The following is a 10,947-nucleotide window of genomic DNA, read 5'->3' on the forward strand; positions in this document are numbered from 1 at the left end:
TAAAAAGGGGGCTACTATTCCTTTCTGTGCCGTGATGTCACCCAGCCTCACATACACACAAAGTGGGCGTCTGTTGAATTAAACCATATTGAAAGACCTCAGAGGAAGGACTGGTCTCAGGATGTCAACAAGACAGGACTTTCTTTCTGCAGAAGACTAGTCTCTGGCCTTGTGATTATAAAGTATTTTCAAGCTTTTCCGCAGGGTATAGGTCAGGCAATAAAAAGGAGAATGAGAGGAACCTTATAATGTCTCCTCTGTCATTTGAAGCTGGTGCCAAAGCAGAGAACTACTAGTCACAGGTGGGTTTCTAGGTGGAATGTGCATCTGGTATACTACTACAACTAGGCTTCTAAATAAAGTAGATGTTGATCACTATAGAAGTCTGTGGTTGCCTTTTAGTTACAAATACTCATTCAAGTATTTAGCATTTCTGGTATTAAAACCTTAGGTTTGCCTCTGGAGGTCTTTCCAATAGTAAATACCTGTAGTTTTCTTCTGTACTCTAGCAAAGGAAAAGATCTCCATCTTTGGGATGGAGATTGATTGTCATAATCTATCTCCAGCAGAAATGTAAATAAGGTGGACATAAGTTTATCTGACTGAAGGTGACATATCTCCTGGTACAAAGGTTCTCGTGATTCTTCTCTGAGGAATATTCACGATTAAGGTTTTTCCCTCTTCTAGCAGGCAGTCCCTATTCTACAGAATTTTTCTGAAATATAAGGAAACGCGCAACATGCAGCTGTCAACAGCAGGCAAGCTGTAAGGCCAGTTCAGTCTTGTTCACTTACAAGGTTACATGGGGAAAGTAATGGACTCCCAGAAATTCCTGGAAGCAACCAGAGAGCCAGCAGAGGCAAGCTGGGCTTGCCAGGGTGCAGGTGTGGACACACGCAGTGGTGATGACAGTGGCACAGGTCCCAGTGCTCTTCCCATACAAGAAGATGGTACCAAGCACCTTATCCTGGCAGGAAAACTACTTTTTGCTGAGCTTTGCATTGCCACACATGGCCAATTTCCACACCCAAAGGGAGCAGCATCAGTGCTGCAAGGCAGCCTGCCAAAGAAATACATGGAAATACCCCTGAGAGAGGTGTGAACCTGTGGAAACAGAGGCAGTTAATGGGATCAAAAAGGGTTAACAATATCCCTGAGGTTTACAGGTCAGCAACTAAGATGTCCATAGGGTTTCACTGCTGTGGTGAGAAACCACTCTTAAGCTACTATGGGGATTACAGGAGCAGGCTCTGCTTCTTGTACGCAAGATGGAAGACCTCAATATTGATCAGGTGCTCAGATCTACCACCAGACTCTGTCTTGTATCCTGGCTAGGAGGAGAATCCAGCTTAAACCAGGTACACGGGTGGTACAGCCCCAGGAGGCTCGAGGGCTGCAGGACAGTCCTTCTGCTGGGTCACTATTGCAGATGCTGTGTTCTGATTCTCTTCTTTTCAGACAAATTTCTTGCTCCTTGGGCTCTCAAAGCTCTCCATGATTTGTTGTGAGCCGGGAAGAAGCAACAAAGAAATTAATGCCTTACTCATATCAACAACTGAGTTTCTCACATTAGCCTTCACCAGCAGTAAATTATAAAACAGAAGTTTGAAAGAAAGCTTTTGCTGCCTATTAGCAAGCCCTACAGCCACATTCCTGAATCAGAGAATGGTGTCCTGCCATATTAACATCTGTGCAAGAAACACATCCCTCCCACTCACTTCAGTGGGGACAGTTTTCCACGAGATGTTCTTTGAGCTACAGCACTGATTTTGTTATGTTTATCTGAGAGCCCATTACGGTCCCCACAGAGGAAGCAGGTCTATTATTAGATTTCTGTGTCGATACACTTGTGTTTCTAAAAGAATAAGAATATTAATCTGATGGCGTCAGTAAATCTGATGGCGTTAGAAGGACTTAGTTTCCAAATTAAGCTTCTTCATAGAAGAGACTGCTTGAAATAACTTCTGCAATTTTTATCTTTAGTATTCACGTCTCTTGTCATATATGCATTTGAAGTCTCTTCTCCATTGCAAAAGAGCTTCATGGAAGTACTTTTCAGCTTTCCAGACTGTTAACATCCTGAACGATTTTTAATCTCTCTGAAGCATGCTCACACAACCATTAGAAAGCAAAAGCAACAAGCTTTTGTACATCTCCCACCAGATACTGTTACAACCCCTTTACACGTGGCCCAAGCCACAAGAACTTTCAGGTTCTCCCAAGACCTCAAAGATTTATTTAAAAGAAGTTCTGTTTGGAGAGCTTGACTGGGGTCATGTTCATCTCCATAGATGTCTCTTCTAAAAAATATTTACCTGAAGTTCTGACTATAAGAAACATGACACAATAATGCAGTCACCTTTGCCAGCCTATTTGTGTGAGTGTTTTATACAAATAAAGGCTTCTTAGATATTAACAATGCATCAGTTCCGCTGAAATTAAACTTCTGTGTTCCTCATCAGCAATTTCAGCGAAATGGCACCTGTGTAACAGTTAATCAGTACCTTCTAAAATAACACTCTTCATTTTAAGTCATAATCCTGACATTCCAGCAGAAGGCTAGGGAAATTCTTCTGAAGCCAAACAGCACATTGCAGTCCGAAAGGAAAACCAACCTACGAGCATCCTGTTTCCAGTTAGTCTGCCTTCATTCATAACAAATGCTAAGGAAAGAGAAATACTGCAAAACTTATGGTTTATAATATAGGAAAGCATGGGGTTTGTTTTCTTGCTCTTAAAAAAAAAATAGAATAAAAAAAAAGTTTGGTGCAGGATAAAGTTCAGTATTTCAGCTTTTACTGACAAGGCTTTGACTCCACGGGGAAGCAGAAGTCGTTGCTGGCGCCAGGATGGATTTACAACGATACTCTACTCCCTCCCTGTGGCAGAGTTTGATAGCTCACTAGTCACACAGCAACATAAAAAGGAATGGAGCTTTGTACTTCTGTTTATTAAAGAATTTTAATAAGACAAAAAAAAGAAATTAGGAATGATCGTCAAGAACAGTTTCAATGATATTAATTACTTCATTACAGTCATTCGTTTTTATTCGCATCTTCCACCAGCTTCAAAACTACTTCAGTCACCATATATTGAACTTCAGGGCAGGTTTTTGAAAATTTTCCTGCTACTGTACTTCCAGACTTCAGCCTCCCAGCCGTGTGGAAGAGGAAGAACCACAGTGAGGAGGGTTTGCACTGTAAGTGGTGGGCCTTCAGGAGCCCCCACCTTGCACCCAGCCACGTATGGGGCTGAATGGGTCATCGTTGCTTGTGTTGGGCTTGTCGATTCAGGCAATGCTGAAACCATGTGCCACTGCTGCAGGGCCTGAGATGGCACATCAGTGCGACATCCCACTGCGCACATTGCTCTACGGGTGTGGTGGGACACCTGGACTGGCATGGTGGGACACCTGGACCGGTGTGGTGGGACACCTGGACCAGCGCGGTGGGGCAACCACTTGGGGTTCTCTGTCCTGGTGCCGCTGGCTGCAGCAGATACGCTCCTCGGCTGAGCTCTGTGTCAAAGCTATAAGTAGAATTTAAAAAAAAGAGGCAACCCCAGAGAGCTTTTTCCAGAGTCTATGCTGAAGCATTTAATAGGAGGTCTACCCAGGTGCGTAATTTCCTTTTCACATAAGGAAACTGGATCCCAGGATGACAAGACAGTGTTTTCCAGGGGCAGAGAATCACAGATAACAACTAACTTTTCTCTATATGGAGAATCCCAACAACCCACAAACAGAAGGCAGAATAAAACCTGATGACTAAAAATACTTTAATTAAACATATCTCCAAACATACACATTGGCAACCACTGTCTGCTTATTTTATGTTGTTACTAGAAGATAGTGTTAAATTTTAGGCAATGTAATGATGTATTTGTATAACGTCTATTTATTTATTTTAAATCTCTTCTGACTATGAATTTTAAAAATACCTGAAATACTTTTGGGGGAGTAGATTCTCTATAATTTATTAAATCAAATATCTCTGATTAATCTGAAAGTATTTTATGTCTCCAGAAAGTGCATATGATCATAGCCTAAAAGTCAATTATTACTGTATCTCAGGAAACATAACATATTGGTATTTTTAATAATTCAAGTACATAATTAAAAATGGAGCTGCATCAGTTTTAAAAATCTAGACCAGCGAAACACTGACATTTTGTTGCCTTTATTACAGTGATTTATAGACTAGTTTTGTCACTCCATTTCTTAATGTCTTAGTCTTCTACGTCATCTGTTTTCACATAGGGTTTTTTTTTGTCTGAACTGCACTAGACAGGGTATTTACAAAATAAGAGGTGCTGTTTCAGCCGTTGTTGCTCACAACTTTCATTTCTTACTTAAGCCCCAGTGTGGGCACAGATCTGAGGCAGATGGAGAAGAACATGGCACAGTTACCATGCTGAACAGGCAGAACAGTATCCTGAAAACAAAGGAAGGTTTTGCATTGCCATTGCAACAGAGGAGGCAGATGGCTAGAGAAATGTTTTAGAAATCCTTAGCTGGCTCAAAAGAGGAAGAGAATAGGCTTGATTTTTGATACTGCATGGTGGTGAATCATATGCTTGAGAAAATACAGTGGACTTCTTTGTAGATCCTAATGAGAAATGAAAAAAGCCAAGACATTAGAAATAGTCTACTTTAATTAATACTTAAACAAAAGGTGGTCATTTGGGGAGATTCTTGACTAGCTATCCAAATCAGCAATAGTAAAACACAGAAAATATTCTGATAAAATATGGGCATGCTCATTGTGGCAGAGTTGGGAGAGGTGAACAGGAAAGTACTGCTGGTTATACAGGATAGCAGACTTGCCCAAAGTCACAGACAGGAATCTGAATCTCTAGAATTGCAGCCCATTGCATTCATGTTCTGACTTCTCTGTGAAAATCAGAACTTAACATTCTGTCAGTACCCAGGATCACATTCTTACAACTGAAGCTGAGAGACTGCCTGTCCAAGCTCCGTTGGACACCGATGCTGTCAGATCACAATCCAAAACTTGAATCAACAACATATTTAAGGACTGGACGGCCAGACCGGGATTTTTCAAGAGCAGCACTGTGCGAGGATTGCAGAAGCCTCCTCACACAAGCATCTTCCAGAAGTCTTCTTATAAGACCAGTCATGAAGCTATAAAAATGATCTATGGTCGATTCCTAATTGTTAGTATATTGAACTCTTCTGTCAAGCAATATGAAGGTGAATCATTTTCCTAGACTGACATAACATAGGTGCCAGGAGAGCTATACATTGCTTCTTTACTTCACTGGAAATAGAAAAAGAACATGATCATACAATTGCATTTCAAGAGCAATGAGCACAAAGCGACAGCAGGTCAGAGTCGTGCAGGCAGTTTTGTGGCAAGCGAGAAAAATTCATCCTGCACCCTCCTTCTGAGTGACTGCCTGGCCCTGACCTGAAATGTTTCCCTATTTTGTTGTCGTGTGAGTTGCTGTGTTGCCTTAGAGAGCTTAAACAGCTCTGCACAGGGTCAGGCGAGTGCTCGAGGCAGCAAGAAGGCAGAGAAGGGAGGCAGCAGATGGGGTCAGATGGGTTGGGGCAGCTGTGGTGCCCACAGCTTAATCTACAGCAGAGCAGCGTCTGCTGTGAGGTGAGGCTAAGGGGTGGGGGAAAGAAGATGTAACAAGTACAAGAAAAAGTCTGAAGCCATCCTTTCCTCTCTGTGGCTAGGAGTTGACCTGAAGCCTTTGGGGTCTTTCTGAGGGCATTTTCCTGGAGGTTTTCTTTGTTACATCTGCCTTGTAGAAATGGAGAGAGGATAAATACAGCAAATACCCCAATAAAAGTTAGTCTCAGCTTCTCAACTGCAGGGTCAAACCACATTTTCCTTTTGAGGGCTGTGCCTGAACAACTGGAATTATTCCGCTGGGGACACGTACTCCACACAGCACAAAAAAACCTCCTATTAAATTCCATTCTTTTCAACTAAGAAACAGCTGAATTTTGAAATAGTCCCAGATTTGCCTGTACTCCTTTCTCACTAATTAATTTTCCTTGCTTGTCTTAGCTTAGATACAGTTTATGGAAGTAACTGAGTTGTATAGACACTGTTAGTAAAGCACTTATTTCTGTAAAAGGCTGAAGTTCATATACACTGCTCCCACTCACGTTCTTCTGAACTACTAGGCATTGTTCAAAAAACTGATGAGAAATTTGCATTTAAAAACAAAACAAAACAAAGCAAAACAAAACAAAACCAACCAAGAAATGACAAAAAAACCCCAAACCAAAACAACAAGAAAACATACACAAAAAAGCAGCCAACCAAGCAACAACAAAAACCAGCAAAAAAGGCAAATATCAATCCAATGAAAAATCACTAAAAAATCCCGGAAATCAGATCTCCTGTGAAGTTTTAATTCAGACCTCTTTCCCTCTTGCTTTAAGCTACACGTGTCTACTTCCACAGTCATCCTCTGCTGACTTGCCCCATGATTTGCAGAAATGCTGTACACTCATGGCTTTATAGAAGGCAGAAACACCTGTGCTCTAAACGTGGAAAATTTTCTCTAATGCTAAGGGATACTAAAACCCTGCCAGAGGACATTCCCCACAATTAGTTGGACCTTTTAAAGCTTAATCTCACACGCTCAAGAAATATTGGAAGGGATTTCTAAACGTCACTAGTCCAACCCCCTAGATGGTTGTTCAAGTACAATTATCATCAGCTCCTGATCTGGTTGTTTGTAGCTTTGATCAGCCAGATCTTGAAATCCTCCAAGTCTGGAGACTCCATAACCTCTCCTGGCACATATCACCCTCATAGTGAAGAAATTTTTCCAAATGCCCTTTGTTACACCATCTGCCACTGCCAAGAAGAGTCTAAACCTGATATGTCTGTAGCTGTGCTTCAAGCTGCTATTAAATTGCTTCTCAGACTTCTCCATACTAAACAAGCCCACCTCCCCTTCAGACTTCCCTGGTACATTGTGTGCTCCAGGACTCTGGCCTTCTTGGCAGTCTGCTGCTGGAGACTCTCCAGTTTCTCTGCAGGTCTCTTGCAGGAAGGTGGGTGCAATCCTGGGCACGGTGTTTGGGTATGGTCTCACTGTCACCCAGGACAGGAATAATTTCCCTTGATCTACTGGCTATGATACACCTGGCGTGTGTTTTGACTGTTTTGCAATGAGACAGTGTTACTGGCTCATATCATGGTGTCCACCACAAGCTTGCTTTTCTATAAAAGGATCATTCCTTCACCTCACAAAAAAAAAATAAAAGCATTGGAACATCGTTTTTTTGACACTTCTCCTTGGCACTTATTGAGTAACTGTGTAGACACCTTAGCACTCTCAGAAAGAGTGAACTGCAACAGTAAAACTGCAGGTAAAGCTTAAACCTGATTGTCAGGGCACAGCAATGAGCTTATTAAGATTGACACAGGTATACATTTATGCTCATTTTTAAAGTTGCCATTGTACTGTGCTCTAAAAGGAATTTTCTAAATGTAATTCAAATTTTTCTAAATCAAAACACAGGCAGGGGAGAACCAATTCTCTGTGAGTGCACAAGCCAAGTCAGCTCCAGACTCCAGGTATATATCCGCAAAGAGGATGAGCTGCTAATTCCCTGCAATTTAGTCCTTTCAGTGCAAAGTGGAGGACATGCTGTCCTTTCAGATAAATGCACTCCTGCCTCTGCTTCTTCTGGCTATAGCACAGAAGGAAAGAGCTGAGACCGTTCAAGTTCACCTAACATCACCCAGTTCTTTCCCAGTTAATCTTCTCCCAGCACTGTTTTCCTCTTACTAGGATACGTCCATGTATCGCGAACTTTGAAGAAAAGAAATGAAGTGGCATTTTAGACAGGTTTTGATTTTTAGATCAGATATAAGTCATTTAATGCCTCACAACAAGAGAGAGATTGAGAACAGATTTTGTCTTTAAATCTACTTTCACCATCATAGAAATTGTTCCACAGACATATTCCTTTTCCTTTTTATGTGCAAAGTATTTGGAGTTCCCAAGGGCTCTAAGCGAAAACAGAAAAGCAGTATTGTCTCTGAAGTCTCAGATGTCTGACAGCTTTATTGATAAAAATGCTCAGAAATATACCTGTTCTACCATCCACACAAAGAAGGGAAACTCAAAAATTATCTTGCCAAAAATACAGTTTTCTCTGAGACAAAAAATGGAACATCATGATTTAATTTTCCTTTAAATTGCCATCAGAAATTTTCTTTTGAGGTACTTCTGTGGGAATCCACCCTGGAAAGGTTTTCAAAAGGCTCAAGTATTTGCAGTTCTCACTAAAGACTCACAAATCCTTCCACTGCAGCAATCAGCTCCCATCAGAAAATACTTTTAAGAGCCTTCAGGACATGAAAAATTCCTGAGATAAAACTACTGTTACCTGCATAAACGGCAAAGGTTTCCACTTTGGGGTGTGAAGAGAAAACATGGTCTGAGCCCACCATATGTCCTGCATACCCAGAAGATGACTTGAGTTCCTACCTAATACAATATAGTTATGCCCTTTGGCTAGTGCTCAAAAGTATTTTTGGGGGGGAAAAACCAGCTGTACTGAGGCAGCAGGAAATGCATGTAATCCATCTTCTCAAGTGCATCAGACCTGACATGCTCCATCCACTCCGTAACTCGGGGCACCCTAATAGTGACGTAGAAGCTTCAGCCACTGTCCTTATTATCTGGGCAGACGATTGCTAACATCCAAATGCCGAGTCTCTATATTTCAAATTATTTATTGGCAAGGCAGCCTTTTTAAAGGATTACTACAACGAACCACTTAAAACAAGAAGCATATGATCACATTGATCTGAGATAGTCCCTTGTCCATTTTTATTCCATACTTCTTGAAGGCAGAAATGTTAACAAAAGTAGAGAATATGATGTTTGTAATATTGTTCAGATTCTTAACTTTGAAAAGATTAGAAAAAAAAAAATCCCCCCCCTCCAAAAAATAAAACCAACCCAAACCAACAAACAAACCCAACAAAACTTGATGGCTGAAAAGGGAAGACATGGGAATAATCTGTTACTGTCAAGAATGTTAATATTCAATATAATGAAATATAAGATTTTTCCATTAAAAGAAAAACATTTCTAGAGATGCTGCAAAGACTGTACTGCTGATTTTGAAAACCTTTATTTCATATTATTTGTCCCATTTTATTCTATAGGGTCACTCATAAACTAGGACAGGGCAGACAAATAGATATGAGCAGGTCCTCCAACACTGAAAATACTTTTGAAATATTAATTGTTCATTATCATTTCAAACAAACTCCCTGTGCTTTGTCTATTACATATTTACAGTACGATTCTGAAATATTGAAGCATACAAGAATGAACATTGCATTTTTAATTCATTTCTGTGTTAATGGATGCTAGTTCAAGTGAAGAAACCCACCCAGACTAAACCAAAATGCAGTGGCTAGGCTATGCCATTTTTCTGTTTTGACTTAAAAGCAAGAGTTTTATGAAATACCAGCTGTAGAAATTTTCTTCTTGGTTGTCACTATGCCATCATCATAATCTTTCATCTCATTTTGATAAGAAATTTGCAGTCTAAGTACTTGATCTGAGTCTATCTAAAATAATCTCAATTTCATTTCCACTTAGATCCTCCTCTGTTCCTCTCCTTCTCCTCCAAGTGTCCTGGACGTGTGAGTCAAGCCACAGAAATTCAAATCACATTCCCACAAGTGATTGGAGTGATAGAAGTCAGGAATTATTCATGGAGTTTTTTTCCTCCCTTGACTGTAGTTTTTAATAAGAAGGCTGAATCTCAAATGTGTGAGTTTCAAAACTGGGTAGTAACTGTTCTCACTTTCCTTCTTCTAGTAACTCAGCAGATGGGGCCTGAGGAAAATTGCTCCTCTCTTCCCAGCAGAACCTGTGCCAAGCTGAAGGCAGCTGAAGTCATCATCACAACAGGCTCCTCACCGGGGAGATGATTTTCCATAGGACTTTGTTTGCCCTATTGCATATTTCTGCAGGTGAAAGTATTAGACATGGAAACAGAAACCCAGAGGATGTTATTCAGTAATGACTTTTCTCTGATGGCCCAAATTAGTGCATAGAATGACAAACTGCCACCCCCGGCCCTACAGTCGCAACACAGATGCGCAGCAAAGCTCAGCCTAGTCCTGACTCAGGTAGTCAGGGTGACAGGAAGTGCCTGTGATGAGCACAGACCACGAAAGATTCGGTGATTCAAAGCATTTCAGTTCATGCTGAGAATAGCTGTCCAAAGAAACAGAAAAAGCCTTTTATTTTTTTAAAAACAAGCAAACACACCAAAAAAACCCCCCACAACGTAACAGTGGCTTTCTTTTTTCATTCTCTTTCATCTCCCAAACTAGCTAAGGAACTTAGTTTTCCTATTATTTTCAAGTCTTGTACTTAAATATGCAGCTATATGTAATTAACAGAAGGAATTACTTGCACACACAAATGACAGCTCCCAAAAAGAGAAACATATTCTCTGTTGGATAAAAATTCAAATGATATCAAAATATATGGCAATTTATATTAGCTAGAGAACCACCAGGTCTTGGTATTTAAACAGTAGTAAGATGGAGTGTTTCAATTGGTTAAGCAACAGAATAAGCTTTTTTTATTTCTTAAACTAATTTTATAAAAATTAGTCTGGTGAGGGAACACAGATTTTAAGAAAGCCAGGAAAAAAGTGGGGGTTTACAGAGGCTGAGTCTTGCGTATGGTGGATGAGAATAAAGATATTATTTCCTTGAGACTGACATATAGAAGTTGTTGAACTGATGGAAGTGGAGGAGTTGCTCCTCTAACAATATCAGATGTGAGCAATTAACTTGAAGTGGCAAGTAAAGTGGTTATGTACTCAAAGTGACATAAAGCTTGGATGTACAGTTGTCACAATTGACCTTATTTTGATGCCTTTGAGAAGCAAAACTGCTAGGAAATGAGGATGCA

This window comes from Caloenas nicobarica, chromosome 2, assembly GCF_036013445.1.
Source record: "Caloenas nicobarica isolate bCalNic1 chromosome 2, bCalNic1.hap1, whole genome shotgun sequence".
Taxonomy (NCBI): Eukaryota; Metazoa; Chordata; class Aves; order Columbiformes; family Columbidae; genus Caloenas; species Caloenas nicobarica.